Here is a 17946-nt window from a genome sequence, read left to right on the forward strand (position 1 = left end):
ACTGAATCCCTGCCTTATGATAATGGTTGAATGAATGAAGCAGAAGAAAATCAATGTTGATTTAATAATGCCTCAGAGGTCAAACGTTGCTCTAAGCTCCTGTGTGCTCTTTTTAGTTGTGAAACAACTTTCTTTCAGGTGGCAAACGGCATGCAGAACCAGTGTTAGGGTGTGCAGAAAATAGGGTGTGCATATGCCGCACAGCTAATGCTTTGGTAGCAATGTTATTTTTGCAGCCCATCAGCAGTTTTTAGCAGCTGATTCATCTCAGTTCAAGCTTATTAGTTGCAATGTAAAAGTTGGTAACGGAAGTGGAAGCTAGAGCACCATCTCACTAATCTGTCTTCATCTTTTAATCAGAAATTATATATGTATTCAGCCCTTTGTAGAACCACCTTTTGCAGTGATCACAGCTGTATGTCATTTGGAGTATGTCTCTAGCAGCTTTGCACATTTAGAGATTGAAATTTCTGCCCATTCGTCTTTGCAAAACAACTCAAGCTCAGCCAGATCAGATACAGAACTTTATTAAGAGCCTCATCCGCCTCATCTGGGAAATTCAGTTTTTACATCTTGTCATAGATTCTCAAGTGGATTTAGGTCTTGTCAAAATAAGGTGAGATCTTTCTATGTAATCCATGCAACATTTAGTAACTGTCAGTCATTTTCTACCGCTTATTCCATAGTGGGTCGTGGGGGAGCTGGTGCCTATCTCCAGCAGTCTATGGGCGAGAGGCAGAGTACACCCTGGACAGGTCACCAGTCCATCACAGGACAACACACATACAACCATACACACACCTAAGGGCAATTTAGAGTGACCAATTAACCTAACTGGCATGTCTTTGGACTGTGGGAGGAAGCCGGAGTACCCGGTGAGAACCCACGCATGCACGGGGAGAACATGCAAACTCCATGCAGAAAGACCCCCGGCCAGGAATCGAACCCAGGACCTTCTTGCTGCAAGGCAACAGTGCTACCAACTGCGCCACCGTGCAGCCCACATTTAGTAACTGCTCACAGTTAACTCCATAAAAGTTACAATAAATCTCCTTATGTGTAATCTATGCAATAATTATTAAAACACACAGTTGAAGCAGTAGGGACTGAAACAAGCATGTTCTCATATTCAGGAGCTGAGAGACTGGAGAGGCCTGTGTGGAGCCACATATTATCTGCCACATATTATCTGTCTTATCTTTTGCAGAAGTATAAACAAGTATTCAATGATGTATGATGATTTTACATTCTTTCACATGTATTAAATGAAATTAGTAACCTTTGGTTAACAAGTTAAAAGATGTATGATTGAAATGTGGGTAAGAACTGAGAATTAGAGTAAAAAAACATTAAGGTGTGACATTCTCAATCAGCTATATATGAAAGAGATATAACGTTAATCATTTGTGAAGCATGAATAAAAAGAATGAAATGATGGTTTTGCAACTGTGTTTTAAAGTAAATGCTGAAAACTTAAGAATGGAATGTGTAATATTGTGTAAAGTTTAAAACTGAGCAGATTAGGGAAAGAACTGTAGGATGACTAGGAGTGACAAGAGCCAGCTGCATGCTGACAGCGGACCTTTTCAAGGCAAACGGGAGGAAGGGAGGATGCGACTACAGACCAGCTGTGTGGCTATTACCGGCATCTCCAAGGCTGAGAAACAGAATCAGTAGGTCACAGTGACCATTACTAAAGTATTGAGCAATAATCAAGAAGCTGAGCTGAATAGGTTGCGCAATAACTGAGACGCCTAATAAGGGGCTGACTGGTGAAAGCATCAAGCACCATAAAAGCAATGCTGAAGGAGGGAACAGGGTTGATTCCTTGCAGAAGACCAGCGAACAAGATCGGATGGAGAAAAGAAGCTTAGATGGAAAAGGAACAGAGACACAGCCCCACTGATCGACTGCAGTAAAAAAGAGGATCAACCCGTGGGCCCAGAAAGGACTGTGCCTCAAGATTAAGAATCTGATTTCATCTAAAGCCTTTTTATCCAGACAACAGAAGTGAACTTGATGGGTGAACAGCTGATTGCTCTAAGTTTCAGGCTTCTGGAAGTCCTGAATCAACCTCATTTATGTCTTCGGGTTTCCTTCAACTCTTCAGCCTTTGGAAACTACTGTCTTCGGAGACATATGACAACAAAGATCCTGTTTAACCATCAAAGCCTGGAGCATCAGTGCCTGCCACTTAAAGGAAGAAAACTGAAGATTAAGTCGTATTCCCTTCAAGAAACCACTCGTTACCAGAAAAATTCTTCTCCATCAGGTGCATGGATGAGTTTTCGTCTTCAAAGCCTCTTCAAACTCACTAGTTTCAGCATCAGGGAAAGACAGGTTGAGTTGATTGATTCATTTCTATTATTTAAATTATTTTGTGTTGCCGAATTTAAGCTGTTACTGACCCCTGCAAAAGCATTACTAATTAAAGAAAGCATATAAAATTCTAGTTAAATCGAGGACATTCAATTATTTGAGTCACCGTATTTTGTGGTTTTTCATTGGTGGTAAAAAGTCTTGTTGCCTGGTTCCAAGATATTTTAGGAGGTTTTTATAGGTTGCCTTAGCCAAGTTTGTTAAAACAGCGCCCCTGGGGCTTGTGCCGAGCCACTAAAGTCAACCTAGCCCATATACCAAGAGCCAGTTGTAAAATTAGGGAATGAGCAGCCGTGAACAAAAGTGACTGTCGAAGGTGTGGATGACTGCGATAGGCTACTCAGTCGTCCACACCTCCAGTTGAAGAAGGGCGAGACTTTTGGATGAAGGCTGTCAGAGGCTAGAAGAGTCATTTCCCGACACCAGCTTAAACAGAACTTTCATTAAACCTGCTTAGTAAGACCTTTCAGGTTTGGGGAAGTCCGGACCCATTGGATGGAGAGCTGGTTTGAGCAATCCCTTTAGACATGGGGAAGTAGGAGGGAGGGGTTAGCTCATCGGACAACGAAAGTCTGACACCAAAGCTTTAATCAAAACCATTCCATTGTATCACTGGCTGTATGTTTAGGGTAGTTGTCCTTTTGGAAGATTAATTCCTGCCTCAGTTTCAAGTATTTTGCAGCCTTACAAGTCTTTTTCCAGAATTGTCCTGTATTTAGCTCCATTCATCTATCCATCAGCTTTGGCCAGCACCCTTGTCCCTGCTGAAAAAGAGCACCTGCGCCTATTAATCTGTCTTGTTTCACCTGGTCACACTCCATAAATACACACCTTCCATTCATTGCGGAAACATTTCTCATATCATGTCTTGTTTTTTGATCATGCCATGCCTGTCTCGCCTGCCCGTTTGTTGTTTTGTTCCTGCCACCTGCTGTGAGTGAGTTTTTGTTATTAAACCTTTTTCACTAACCATCACGCTGCCTGCTCGTCTGCATTCTGGGGTCCTACAGGTCCTTCTCAAAATATTAGCATATTGTGATAAAGTCCATTATTTTCCATAATGTCATGATGAAAATTTAACATTCATATATTTTAGATTCATTGCACACTAACTGAAATATTTCAGGTCTTTTATTGTCTTGATACGGATGATTTTGGCATACAGCTCATGAAAACCCAAAATTCCTATCTCACAAAATTAGCATATCATTAAAAGGGTCTCTAAACGAGCTATGAACCTAATCATCTGAATCAACGAGTTAACTCTAAACACCTGCAAAACATTCCTGAGGCCTTTAAAACTCCCAGCCTGGTTCATCACTCAAAACCCCAATCATGGGTAAGACTGCCGACCTGACTGCTGTCCAGAAGGCCACTATTGAAACCCTCAAGCAAGAGGGTAAGACACAGAAATACATTTTTGAACGAATAGGCTGTTCCCAGAGTGCTGTATCAAGGCACCTCAGTGGGAAGTCTGTGGGAAGAAAAAAGTGTGGCAGAAAACGCTGCACAACGAGAAGAGGTGACCAGACCCTGAGGAAGATTGTGGAGAAGGGCCAATTCCAGACCTTGGGGGACCTGCGGAAGCAGTGGACTGAGTCTGGAGTAGAAACATCCAGAGCCACCGTGCACAGGCGTGTGCAGGAAATGGGCTACAGGTGCCGCATTCCCCAGGTCAAGCCACTTTTGAACCAGAAACAGCGGCAGAAGCACCTGACCTGGGCTACAGAGAAGCAACACTGGACTGTTGCTCAGTGGTCCAAAGTACTTTTTTTGGATGAAAGCAAATTCTGCATGTCATTCGGAAATCAAGGTGCCAGAGTCTGGAGGAAGACTGGGGAGAAGGAAATGCCAAAATGCCAGAAGTCCAGTGTCAAGTACCCACAGTCAGTGATGGTCTGGGGTGCCGTGTCAGCTGCTGGTGTTGGTCCACTGTGTTTTATCAAGGGCAGGGTCAATGCAGCTAGCTATCAGGAGATTTTGGAGCACTTCATGCTTCCATCTGCTGAAAAGCTTTATGGAGATGAAGATTTCATTTTTCAGCACGACCTGGCACCTGCTCACAGTGCCAAAACCACTGGTAAATGGTTTACTGACCATGGTATCACTGTGCTCAATTGGCCTGCCAACTCTCATGACCTGAACCCCATAGAGAATCTGTGGGATATTGTGAAGAGAACGTTGAGAGACTCAAGACCCAACACTCTGGATGAGCTAAAGGCCGCTATCGAAGCATCCTGGGCCTCCATAAGACCTTAGCAGTGCCACAGGCTGATTGCCTCCATGCCGCGCCGCATTGAAGCAGTCATTTCTGCAAAAGGATTCCCGACCAAGTATCGAGTGCATAACTGTACATGATTATTTGAAGGTTGACGTTTTTTGTATTAAAAACACTTTTCTTTTATTGGTCGGATGAAATATGCTAATTTTGTGAGATAGGAATTTTGGGTTTTCATGAGCTGTATGCCAAAATCATCCGTATTAAGACAATAAAAAGACCTGAAATATTTCAGTTAGTGTGCAATGAATCTAAAATATATGAATGTTAAATTTTCATCATGACATTATGGAAAATAATGAACTTTATCACAATATGCTAATATTTTGAGAAGGACCTGTATATCTCGCAAGCCATAACAGAATGTTTCCGCCGACAATGGACCTCGCGGATGAGCATCAGGCTAGCTCCATGGACCTCTTTACTTTCCTGTCTCGGGAGGCGGAGAAGTTGTTGCGTCGGTCTGCAGGGCTGTCTGTGCCGCAGTCGGTTTTTTATGGATCCAGGTTGGTGATTCCATGTTCGGGGACAGGTCCCCTTCGTAGCCCTTCTTCTCCTCCCCTTCATTTGGCAGTGAGGCCCACGTCCTCCTCCCACCGCAAGAAACGCCGACGTGCAGGGGTTCCCAGCCGGTCGGCTGGCGAGGAGGTGGTTTCCCTGTCAGCGGACGTGAGGTCTGCAGGAAGTAAGCCCGCATTTTCGCCTGCCACAGCACTGTCTGCCAGGCTCACTGCAGCTCCGCCCATGCCATCTTCGCTCGCTCCAGCCCATAGCACTGAGTCTTCGCCTGATGAACTGGAGGAGCGGCTAAGGTTCTACGCACGACAGATCAAGAGCTTTAGGAGGACCAGTCTCATGTGTTCCTCTCCGGAGCTGATGGAGAGGATCAGGCAGATGGAGAGGGACTGAGACTGCAGTAAGGCAGTTTTACTGCCGTCCACCTCCTTCCACACCAGGACTCCACTGAGCGCTGCTGCAGAGCAGCCCACGTCAGGTCCACAGAGCGCTGCTGCAGAGCAGCCCACGTCAGGTCCACAGAGCGCTGCTGCAGAGCAGCCCACGTCAGGTCCACAGAGTGCTGCTGCAGAGCAGCCCACGTCAGGTCAAGGTCCACAGAGTGCTGCTGCAGAGCAGCCCATGTCAGTTCCACAGAGTGCTGCTGCAGAGCAGCCCATGTCAGGTCCACAGAGCCTGACACACCTCAGCCTGGCTCCAGGCCAGACACACCACAGCCTGGGATGACGCCTGACCCTAAGTCAGCCTCAACCCCCTCCACACGGCGCAGAGGACGTCGTAAGAGGTACGCCCCGGCTCAAGTCATCGGAGCCCCGGTGACTCCTCTGCCCACGCCACTGAGGGTCCGGCTGACGCCTCTGCCCACGCCACTGAGGGTCTCGGCGACACCTCAGCTCCTGTTCCTAGTCTGCAGTGTTTCAGTGAGGAACTGGTCCTCGTTCTGGCTTCTGAACCCTGCGACGAGGGGTTCGAGGAGGAAGCGCTGCCGAACCCTGTTTATGAGAGGTTCAAGGAACAGTTTGTCATCGTTCTGGCCTTTGAACCCAGAGACGAGGGTTCGCCAGGCTCTGCTTCAGCCTCTGAGTGTGAAGCAGAGCCTTTGTTGATCAATCAAACAAATCAGTTTTTGTATTTTTATAAGAGACTGTAAATAATTTCCTGAAAACATCCCTTTCTTAACCCATTTTATTGAAGTGCTGAGTTTTTGTTGACAAATTCATTGATTTGTGGTTGGTTTGGTGATATACTGATTTCTGCTGATACTTCTGCAATTACCATCTGTTAGGATGGCTTGCTATATTAATGAGAGTGACTAAGATGCCGGATGGGCTGACCAAGATGACAATATCCTAATTGAGAACCATCATGAAACCCCAAATCACCAAATGAATGTAAGAGGAAGCACTCTGGATGTACAGCAGAAGTTAAAACCATGTTTCCTGCTTGTAATGGAGAACATAAGATCTTCGGAAAATAAATTCAACAACCTGGAAGCACAGTAGTAAAACCTAGAATCTAACACTGTGTATTGTTTTAGGGTTGGGCATCTAGTCTCGAATTGATTGAAACTAAGAGTAACATTCAGATTCTCCAGGAATCATTTAAATTTAAAAAAAATTTTTTCACATTTTTTAATTTCGATTCCTAGTTTCCATACCCAGTCCTCCGACCAGATAGAAGAAGCCCCGAACATAAAGAAGAATCTGCAGGAAATCTGTGCACAACCATGGACAGGCAATCAAAAGTGTGGCTTAACTTTAATAAAAGAATGACCAGTCGGCTCAGTGTAACACTTGCAGTAAGATTATATCATGCAAAGGAGGGTGCACAGCCAACGTTATTAAACATCTCCTGATTCATGGTGTAGAAGCCATCTAGTGCCCTGTCTTTGACACGTTGCAGCGGCCTTCCACCACTTCCTCTATAAATAAAATACGTCTTCTACCAACACTGAGGCAGCTAACAATTCATACTCGACCTAAAACGGTGGGTTATCTCAAATGCAAATACCCAGCTAACGTTAGCCCATGTATTTTTCATAGACAAATGACCTTAAATTGCTGCGAAAAATTCATAGTAGAGTTTATGAAAAGTAAAAGGTTCGTAGAATTAAACTTCATAGAGAAGTTCAGACTATTTCATCCAGAAAGCCAGCTCATTTAAACCATGTAAACTTTGTAGACCCTGCCTCCTAAAAGAATCGGAATCGGAACGAAAATCATTCAAACAATGCCCAACCCTAATTGTGTTTGATAGACATGCTTTTACTTTATGAGTGATAGACTTGAGACTGAGTTGTAAGACTAAAGGATTTTAGTGCTTTTTACTAAAGACAGAGTAAAACTGAACAATAAAATAGTAGAAGTGTAAATGTGCTGCTAGTCTGTGTCCATATTTCCAGACAGAGTTTATGTGTGTTGTTTTGTTAGCTGTAATTAAATCACCAGAAAGTACTGCCTCATTAGCTCAGTTAATGAGTGAATAAAAAGGAATTTTATATTAATGCTGGACATCCCTCGCATTTCAAATTTTATGCTTTTATTATGCAAATATCATAAAAGGATGATAGCATCATCACCAACCTGAGTTGTAATTAGGATCAGCATGAGAGCAGGAGATAGAAATATTCAGATACAATGAGGCCCATGCTGTGTCACTCAAAAATTGACTGACCTTCAAGAGGCTGCAATCAGTCAAAGGGGATAAGTAACAGCTCCTGTGTGAGTCAGCTTACTACTTGAGTTTTTGTGGTTAGTTAAACAGTCACCTTCCCAGGAAAAGGAATAAAGACAGAATTTCTGTCTTTCTATAAAGAAAGGTGGATTCTGTCTGCAGCAGAAACTGATGTCTATCTTTTCCCCAGAAAACTGAAGAATAATGGAAGCACAGAAATGTCAACACATTTCTCTCTAAAATTACTGTGCCTTCTTCAGCCGGTAGCACAGGTTATAAAAGCGGCATCCCATTAACATAGAAGGTTGAAGCAAACACAATCCAACATGAGATTCATTATTCAGAAAAACTTCTCCTGACCAGACAGAGTCATTCTCATCAGCCCACAGTCTCTGTGCATCAGTGTGCTTGTGCCACACCTCTTCTGGAGGAGATGCACAGATGTTAACGCCTGTTCCTGTTCTGCTTAAAGGCATCACAGTGAAAAGTTGCCAGTACAAGAGGAAACCACTCCAAAATCAAGACACACACAAGAAAATCTGTTTCCACAATCTTATAACAAACCTTCCTCAACATTACAAACTCAATATTACAACCTCAATATTTAATGTATTTTGTTGTAATTATATGTGAAAGACAAACACATAGTATAAAGGAAGCGGTTTTTAAATAACTTTTCATGAAACCAAAGATGTGTGGAAAAACGATCTGGGCATCATTATTAGAGATAAGCTTTGGGAAAGCCTCTTAAATTGGTTCATAAGTCCTCCATCTGTGCCCATCATGGGGTGACTCAGTGCAAACTCAGGCACCAGATCTATTACACAAATCATAGACTATCTTAATTGATCCCAACATAGATGAGTCCTGCAACAGGCTCTCCCAGTCCCCTGCTGACCTCATACATAGGCTTTGGTACTACCTCGAATTAACTGATTTTTGGTCTAATACATTAGATATGTTAGAAAAAGCCTATATCGTTTCAGCATATCCACATTCACTCTCAGCTCTCTTCGCCAGTCTGTCATACAGCTCCCTTTCAGTTGAAGCACGTCCTTCTATGGCTTTGTGTACGTTACTGGCCAATCTTGCTTAGGTGGAAATATACTCTGCTCTTTTCCTATTCTGTATGGATCAAAGACATTTTGTATGACATTAGAAAGGCAGAAACTCACTGGTGCAGACTCTCCAACGATCTCTGAAAGAATCTCAAGCTTGTTGCTTGTTGATTGTTGCTCATTATTAAATACTGAACTTGAAGTTGCTATTAATATTTTTTCTCCTTGTTTTGTTATTTTAGGGCCTTTTGCATTGTTCTTGTCCTTTATACCTATATGTTGTATTTCTAATCTGCTGGGTAAACTTAAATAAAATTTGTCCCACATTTAAAACATTATTTCTGTTAGTGTTCTTTCATATTTTGGTGTAGTAACTGGGGGGGTGGGATTGGGTGAGTTATAAGATTATGAGGCTTTGTAGGTTGTGGTGAGTGGTGGTTGAAATACTGTTACCTCTAATAGAAAAAATGTCAGCATCATCTTGTTTTGGCTGCCTCTTGCTTCTTAAGATGCTGTATTACATGCATAACAAATTAGTTAATATGATCAGAGAAGCAGCCAAGAGACACAGCAAACATGTGAAAGAATGATTTTCATAAATGACACCAAAATCAAACTTTTAAGCTTTTTTGCACACTGCACTGTGTGGTGGAGAACCAACACTGCACATTCTGCACACCTTAAATACTAAACATCCATGTTTAAACATGTCAGTGACAGCATCATCCTGTTGGAAAACTTGTCTTCAGCAGGGATTGGGAAGCCGTTCAGAGTTGGTGGGAAGATGAATGGAACTAAATACAGGGCAGTCTTGTAGTAAAAAAAAAAATGTAAGAGGCTGCAAAGGACCACCTACAGGACATCCACCTTCGACACTTTGAACATCAATGGTTTAAATCAAAGCAGATGCATGTGTTAGAATGGCCCAGTCAAAGTTTAGACCTAAATCCAATAAAAATTCTGTGGGACCTGAGCTATTTTCCAATGAAGATTACACATATGAATGAGAAGAAGAATAAGACATAGCCCAAAGGTCATTCAGCTGTAACTGCAGCAAAAGGTGGTTCTATAAAACCTTGACTCAGAGGGACTGAATACAAATTTCCATTACAATTTTCAGATTTGAAATTTGTAAAAATATTGAAAACAATGTTTTCTTTCACTTCACAGTTACGTTCTACTTTGTGTTGGTCAATCACAAAATCCTAATAAAATACATTGAAGTTTGTAGTTGTAACCTGATAAAATGTTGAAAAGCTCAAGGGGTAGAAGTACTTTGGACCGCCGACGGTTGTGGAGTTCTGATCACGCTGATCCAAGAGACACTAATGCAGTCGATTCTCATTAACTTGCAGTAGAGAATGTATTTTCATTCATGTCTAAAGCTGTAAGGTAAACGATTGTTCTTGTATCACTCTCACAAACACGACACTGCATCCTGTTAAACCACATCCTCATCTTGCAGCCTCTCCTCTAAAGCCTCCTTTCTTTCTTTTTCTCTGTCTTTCTGTTTTCAGCCCTGAATGTGGCAGAGGTCCTTTCCTTTGTTACACACAGTGAGGGGGAAGCCTGACAGCCTCATAACTCAACACCATCTCATCAGGACACACAGGAGCTGCAGCTCAGTTCGACAAAAACTCACCGCTCAGCCGATCCAATTGAGGTTAAATGGCAGGGTGAAAAATGTTCCTCATCTGGAAACTTGGTGACCAACCAGCAATTTTAACAATTAAAAGCGGCAGTTTTGATATAAATGCCATCTTGGTCTCCATTCTGATCCTAATGTAGAGATTATCTAAATGATCCATTTCTCTTAGAATGAACAAGGCCAAAGGTGGTAAGCCATAAAAAAATGGAAACAACATCTGCACTGCGACAAGCCATCTTGATGTCCTTGCAGTGAAATTAGATAATGGCACAGTCTTTTACTGACGTCCATTTATGGACAGACAAAGATGAAGTGTCTCTGAGATGCAGCTTACATTTTAGTGCAAAACTTAGCCCTGTGAGTTACATTAGCAAAGCATTTTTGAGTAAGTGTCCTGCATAAATAAATCTACAGCACAAAACTATCTCTGAAAAAGCTTATTGAAGAACTTGGATGGTTCCAGAACCAAAAGTGATAAAAAGAAGAAAGAAATGAAAAGCAGCTCATAATCTTCTTGTTTTTGTGGTTAAACTACAGTTGTGGGTTTATTAGGACTCTGTGCAGTTAAAGCAACATAGGTATTTTGTAAGTTTGGCCTTGTTTTTCTAAGTGCAAACTTTTAATGACCCAATTTGGCTCCATTGTCTAGTGTACTTTACAGTAAGAAAATCTCAAATATTTACCATATGGTGGACCATTTTCACTTCCTAGACATTAAAAGGAGAAAGGGCTTAAAACACTAGTACTGCTGTCACATCTTGTTTTTTTATGACTTTTCTTACTTGTAGTACTACAGGTCCTTCTCAAAATATTAGCATATTGTGATAAAGTTCATTATTTTCCATAATGTCATGATGAAAATTTAACATTCATATATTTTAGATTCATTGCACACTAACTGAAATATTTCAGGTCTTTTATTGTCTTAATACAGATGATTTTGGCATACAGCTCATGAAAACCCAAAATTCCTATCTCACAAAATTAGCATATTTCATCCGACCAATAAAAGAAAAGTGTTTTTAATACAAACAACGTCAACCTTCAAATAATCATGTACAGTTATGCACTCAATACTTGGTCGGGAATCCTTTTGCAGAAATGACTGCTTCAATGCGGCGTGTCATGGAGGCAATCAGCCTGTGGCACTGCTGAGGTCTTATGGAGGCCCAGGATGCTTCGATAGCGGCCTTTAGCTCATCCAGAGTGTTGGGTCTTGAGTCTCTCAACGTTCTCTTCACAATATCCCACAGATTCTCTATGGGATTTCAGGTCAGGAGAGTTGCAGGCCAATTGAGCACAGTGATACCATGGTCAGTAAACCATTTACCAGTGGTTTTGGCACTGTGAGCAGGTGCCAGGTCGTGCTGAAAAATGAAATCTTCATCTCCATAAAGCTTTTCAGCAGATGGAAGCATGAAGTGCTCCAAAATCTCCTGATAGCTAGCTGCATTGACCCTGCCCTTGATAAAACACAGTGGACCAACACCAGCAGCTGACACGGCACCCCAGACCATCACTGACTGTGGGTACTTGACACTGGACTTCTGGCATTTTGGCATTTCCTTCTCCCCAGTCTTCCTCCAGACTCTGGCACCTTGATTTCCGAATGACATGCAGAATTTGCTTTCATCCGAAAAAAGTACTTTGGACCACTGAGCAACAGTCCAGTGTTGCTTCTCTGTAGCCCAGGTCTGGGGAATGCGGCACCTGTAGCCCATTTCCTGCACACGCCTGTGCACGGTGGCTCTGGATGTTTCTACTCCAGACTCAGTCCACTGCTTCCGCAGGTCCCCCAAGGTCTGGAATCGGCCCTTCTCCACAATCTTCCTCAGGGTCCAGTCACCTCTTCTCGTTGTGCAGCGTTTTCTGCCACACTTTTTCCTTCCCACAGACTTCCCACTGAGGTGCCTTGATACAGCATTCTGGGAACAGCCTATTCGTTCAGAAATTTATTTCTGTGTCTTACCCTCTTGCTTGAGGGTGTCAACAGTGGCCTTCTGGACAGCAGTAAGGTCGGCAGTCTTACCCATGATTGGGGTTTTGAGTGATGAACCAGGCTGGGAGTTTTAAAGGCCCTAGGAATCTTTTGCAGGTGTTTAGAGTTAACTCGTTGATTCAGATGATTAGGTTCATAGCTCGTTTAGAGACCCTTTTAATGATATGCTAATTTTGTGAGATAGGAATTTTGGGTTTTCATGAGCTGTATGCCAAAATCATCCGTATTAAGACAATAAAAGACCTGAAATATTTCAGTTAGTGTGCAATGAATCTAAAATATATGAATGGTAAATTTTCATCATGACATTATGGAAAATAATGAACTTTATCACAATATGCTAATATTTTGAGAAGGACCTGTATGTCTAAACAGCATTGACCACACCACAACATTTTACTATATAGGCTCTTATTGATTGCAATCTCTCGAATTGTCCTTAAGTAGTTTAACCTAAGTCTCATTTGAATGCTTTGACTTGAACAATGGAGAACAGCAAGGCTCAATTTTAGATACCATACATTTAATTGATGAACTATTTAATTGCAATTTAGATAATAAATGATGAATTTCACTTAGTTTTCTTCAGCTGAATCAAGGCAAAAGTGACGTTTAGTACAGAACCTGCGAAGGGACACGGGGAGATTTTTTTTTCTTTTGCGACCCACGCAATACTTTTTGCATTCTCATGCAATAGTCTTTGCATTATCTCGCAATACTTTGTGGGATAGTTTCCAAAACAGACAACTGCAAATATGGAACAAACACTACACTCCATTTGAGATTTCATGAGTTTTATTTTGAAATCTGCCTTAAATAAAGGGATATTCAATCAGACTTAAAGACGGTTATTATCCACAAGCTGTCAGACTACTGAACTCTAGACAATAATACTGCACTAAACCACATTTGTGACACTTTCTTAGCTCATTGCTGCTGCAGGATGTGTACTTTTTTTATTGCACGCCACAGCTTTCTCAAGGTGATTAACAACTTTTGCGAGGGAACACAAAGGTATTGTTTGGTAATGCAAAAAGTATCGCAAGCAAAAGCAAAAGAAAAAAATTCCCCCATGTCCCCTCGTGGGCTCTGTAGTTTAGTCACTGACACAGACATTGGCGGAAATAAACTCACAGTGTAACTTCAACCATAGGCAATGGGGCCCTTAGATCTAGTCCAAAAACGTAATATTTGAATATATTTCAAAACAGCTGAATTTGTCTTTGTAGTAAACAAAGGAAAAAACATAGAAGCCTTCCTACAGCCATCTGAGAGTAAATGCACAGCAACAGGTGGGTAAGGGCCACCCAAGCTTTATTTCGCGTCACTCTGATACGTTCTCTGGTATCATATGAATAGGATTTGATTTTAAACTATAGTAATATGACAGAAAATGTTTGCATAAATCATAACTTCTTAAAAGCTTGGTATTTCCTGTTACCTGTGCAAATCATTTGAAATGTAAGTTGACATTTTGTTAACAGATCCCATTTATTGTTATTTTTTTTATCTTTAGCTTTGTCTCATTCAAAATTTAGGATTATTTATTTCCAAAGTGCCAAAACAAATTGTATTTTTGCCATATTACACTAACATATAATCAGACATAAAACTGAAATAACTGAATTATTTATTTCAATTATTTTTTTGTTCTAATAGTAAATGATATATTTCATTCTGTAAATACTTAATGATTTTACTACTGAATACTTCTGAACTTGATGATACTTAATGTGTTTGCGGCAAGTTGCTGCATATCTTCTATAAGTTTATTGTGGAGAGTGTGATCTCTTCTGCCATCATCTGCTGGGGTAGCAGCATCAGAACCAGGGACTTAAAAGAGCTCAACAAACTGATAAAGAAGGCTGGCTCTGTTCTGGGGACTCCTCTGGAGATCATTGTCCAAAGAAAGTTTCTTCATAAAATGAAGAACATTATGGAGAACCCTGAGCATCCTCTTCACTAGACTGTTGTTCAACCACAGAGTGTCTTCAGTCAGAGGCTTCTTCAGATCTGCTGTAAGACGGAGCGCTAAAGGAGATCCTTCCTGCCCACAGCTGTCAGTATCTACAATGGCTCATTGAAGAGACCTGTATAATATGAGCTACAACATTTCATTTTCTTTTGGGATGAATAATGTATTTTTGAACTGAACTGAATTTGATTAAAAAATCTTACATTTGAATTGCATGAGACACCAAAGATTTTAAAAAATATATAATATATATAAACTGTGTACAAAAATATAAAGTAAATGAATGTAAGAGTTGAGTATAAACATATTTTTGCACGTGGAGTGCAATTCTGTTTAAGTGAAATGTAACTGCCAAAGCCACCCTCATAAAAATTCGATGCTGATATCTGGCAGTTAGCGCTGGAGCATCCTTCGGTCCCTCTGACGCCTAGAGAAGGCTGAGGAGACAAGCAGCCTGCCATTAAAAACCTATTGCTACTTATTTAACGATACAGAAAAGAGCTTGACAGACAAGTTGCTTTTGTTCATCCTATGGATTTCTTAACATAGTAAGTCTGATATTATTTTTCATAAATGGTACAAATACCCTATTGCCTCAGAAAGAGACTTGCAAAGCAGACAATGTGAATAGTGGATAATGAGTGGGCGGAGGTAGGCTTGGGGTCTTTCCACACCCCTGTTTGCGGTTGGAAGCCTAGTGGTCAGGTCTGGATTGGAGTTGAAAGTCTGGTCTTTGGGGTCGATTGGTGGCGTTTTGGCTCTCTCGGAATTGTTTGGAGTTTTTTGGACCATGGGAGGGGTGGTGGAGCGTGTCTTGTATATGCACTGTAGCAGTTGGTCGGCCCGGGTGCAGGTACCTGGCTGGAGCATACTTCTCTCTCATGGACCGGCAGGGCTGGGACTGCTGGGATTTGCCGGATGGTCGGGGGATCCATTGTGAGTATGGTGCTCGGTGGTGTCTGCTCTGTTGCACTTGTCATCAGAGGATGGGGTGGCATTGCGCAGGCCCCTGCCTTACTGACGCGCTGCACTGTGGGGTGGGGGGCAGAGGGCAGAGGGGGTGCATGGAGCGGGGCTGGGTGTGGAGTTTGCGCTGTGTGGATTTGTCTTCATCGGCTTTTCGGGAGTGTTGCTCATCTGGGTGTGCCCCTGTGGGGAGGGGAGTCATGGCGTTTGGGCTCAGGAACATGTGTTCGATATCCGTGTGTGATAGCCCTGTGTGGAAATTCATTTTGGGGTTCACTGGAGGTGGGGGGCTCATGGGGTTGAGATCGGATTTCATTTGGGAGATGGGACTGCTTTCGTGTCCATTGCAATTGAAATAATCTCAAAGCAGTTTCTAATGAAGTTTATAAATATATACACTGTATATATATATATATATATATATATATACGAGTCATGTTAGTCTATCACAAAAAACCCTTATAAATACCATAAAACTTTGTTGTCAAAATGTGACAAGTGGAAAAAAGGTCAAGGGGTATGAATACTTTTTCAACCTACTCTGTAAGGTTTTCCAAACATAGAGAACTGAATCGGAAGATGGATCTGCTCTCCCTTTTAAAGAGGCACAATTTTCCCTCAGAATTACAGGAAGCCTATTATTAAGTCCACAACATGTTTGAACAGACACAGCATCTGGTAAGCCTCCCCTGTTGACACAACACCCAAGAGAGCTGAGAGGACGCAACGCAAGTCCTGAAATTAACAGGAGCACAACATCTCACCAAACAGATGAGTCACAAGTCACAACTGCAGTTCCAGTCAGAATTTTATTGTGCACATCGTGTGCATGCATTTGAACTTCTCTTTCTTAGGGAACAATTTTCCATATATTTTCCAGTAGGCTTGAGGTCGGAGACATTCTAGAAACCTAACGTAAGCCTGCTTTAGCCATTTCAAAGCCAATTTTGAAATAATTGGGATCATGGTCCTGTGGGGACATCAAATTGTGTTCAAGTTTCAAACATCTGACCAAAGCTGTCACCCTTAGTTAAGAAAGGTTTTGGAGAAAGGTTTTATGGACGGTGGAGAAGACAGGAGCTACTTGGCCACAGAGACAAGGAGAATGTTTGGAAGAATCAATGTAAGGCTTTCAAACTAGGAAAAACTGTAACAACTGTTGAGCATGGCAGTGGCAACATCTTGCTGTGGCACACTGCACAAAGTGGGTAGAATAATTAAAGCACCTTCACAATTAGGTGCTCTAACTGGACAATAATGTTAAACACACATAAAATGTGGTTTGGAATGGATAAAGGGGGCGTGCTTTCAGCTTCTGCCTGACCTCAATCCAGTTGAAATTTATGGACTGCCCTTGAAAGCCAAGCCCATGCAGGGAAACAAAATGAATGAAATTAGCCAATTTTGCCAATGTCAAAAGGCATGTAGTCGAGGTGCCTTTTGCTAAGGGACATTTAACCAGGTTAAACTGGGTCGTGTCTTTTTAGTCATTTCCATCTAAAATCTCTGCTGTAATGCAATAAAATAAAAATAATCCTAGTTTGTCATTGAACACTATGCAGCAAAGAATGAGATGCCAACCCCTACCGAGGTCTTCTGTACATCCACCATCACACACCTACATCTTCTCAGCATGACATAAGCTCACACTGAAACCAGTTCATTATTTCTGCCTTGTGAGTTCAGACATGTTAATCTCTGTTGAACTGTTTCAGGCTACTCTGGAAAACACCATGCTGTCATCGTTCATCTAACACTTCATATCTTCATTTTATTCAGATGAGGAGCAGGGGGGCTCAGAGTAACCATGGAGACTAAAAAATGATCTACTGGTGTTTACTAGCTGAACCATAGATCATGTTCACCAAATATCTGCTGCTTGAAGCTCTACAGACTTTTACACGAAGCTTTGCAGTACCTCTAATCCCCTTAAATACTTTATCATGAGTTTGTTTGACTTCCTAGCTTTACTTGAGAACTCGCAGATTTTACAGATAAACTGCAGTGAAAACTGAACTTAAAATGTCCCCGATTTATAAACAGAAATGATAAAAAAGAGGCTGCAACAAGCAAAACACTGACATCTCTCACCTTGAAATTCCAGATAGAAACACCGGGTCTGATCAGGGTAAATTAAACTACATCCAGTGAGGACGTTTCTACGTCAAATTACAGTCAGAACAAAAAAACAGCCTGGAGCAGCGGTCCTGTATGACATGCACTCACTTGCAGCGCTCTTTCCCTCTGAAAGCATCAATTTCTCCACCGTTGTAGGGAGGAGGAAGCAGCAGCGTGACGGAATGAGACCAGGTCCTATTAAAATCAAGCCTTGAGGTCTAGCCGGCTCAAAGTGGGCGGGATCTGCATCTTTGACAGCATATTTTCCATGACGTTTGGAGGACCCCCACAAAAAAAAAAAAAAAAAAAAAATCAAACAGCAGAAAAAGAGGAAAC

General features: G+C 41.8%; 1 protein-coding gene across 2 annotated transcripts in view; it reads right to left on the minus strand.

The window, feature by feature from the left end:
• The window catches only part of osbpl3b (oxysterol binding protein-like 3b), a 76606-nt gene extending 58878 nt beyond the window's left edge, over nucleotides 1–17728 (minus strand). For both annotated transcript variants that reach the window (XM_047361004.1, XM_047361003.1), the window contains exon 1: nucleotides 17584–17728. The gene's annotated coding sequence lies outside the window, so the exon portion shown is untranslated. The remainder of the gene's footprint in view (nucleotides 1–17583) is intronic.
• Between the last annotated feature and the right edge of the window lie 218 nt (nucleotides 17729–17946).

The sequence above is a fragment of the Girardinichthys multiradiatus genome, chromosome 3 (genome assembly GCF_021462225.1).
Source record: "Girardinichthys multiradiatus isolate DD_20200921_A chromosome 3, DD_fGirMul_XY1, whole genome shotgun sequence".
Classification (NCBI taxonomy): Eukaryota; Metazoa; Chordata; class Actinopteri; order Cyprinodontiformes; family Goodeidae; genus Girardinichthys; species Girardinichthys multiradiatus.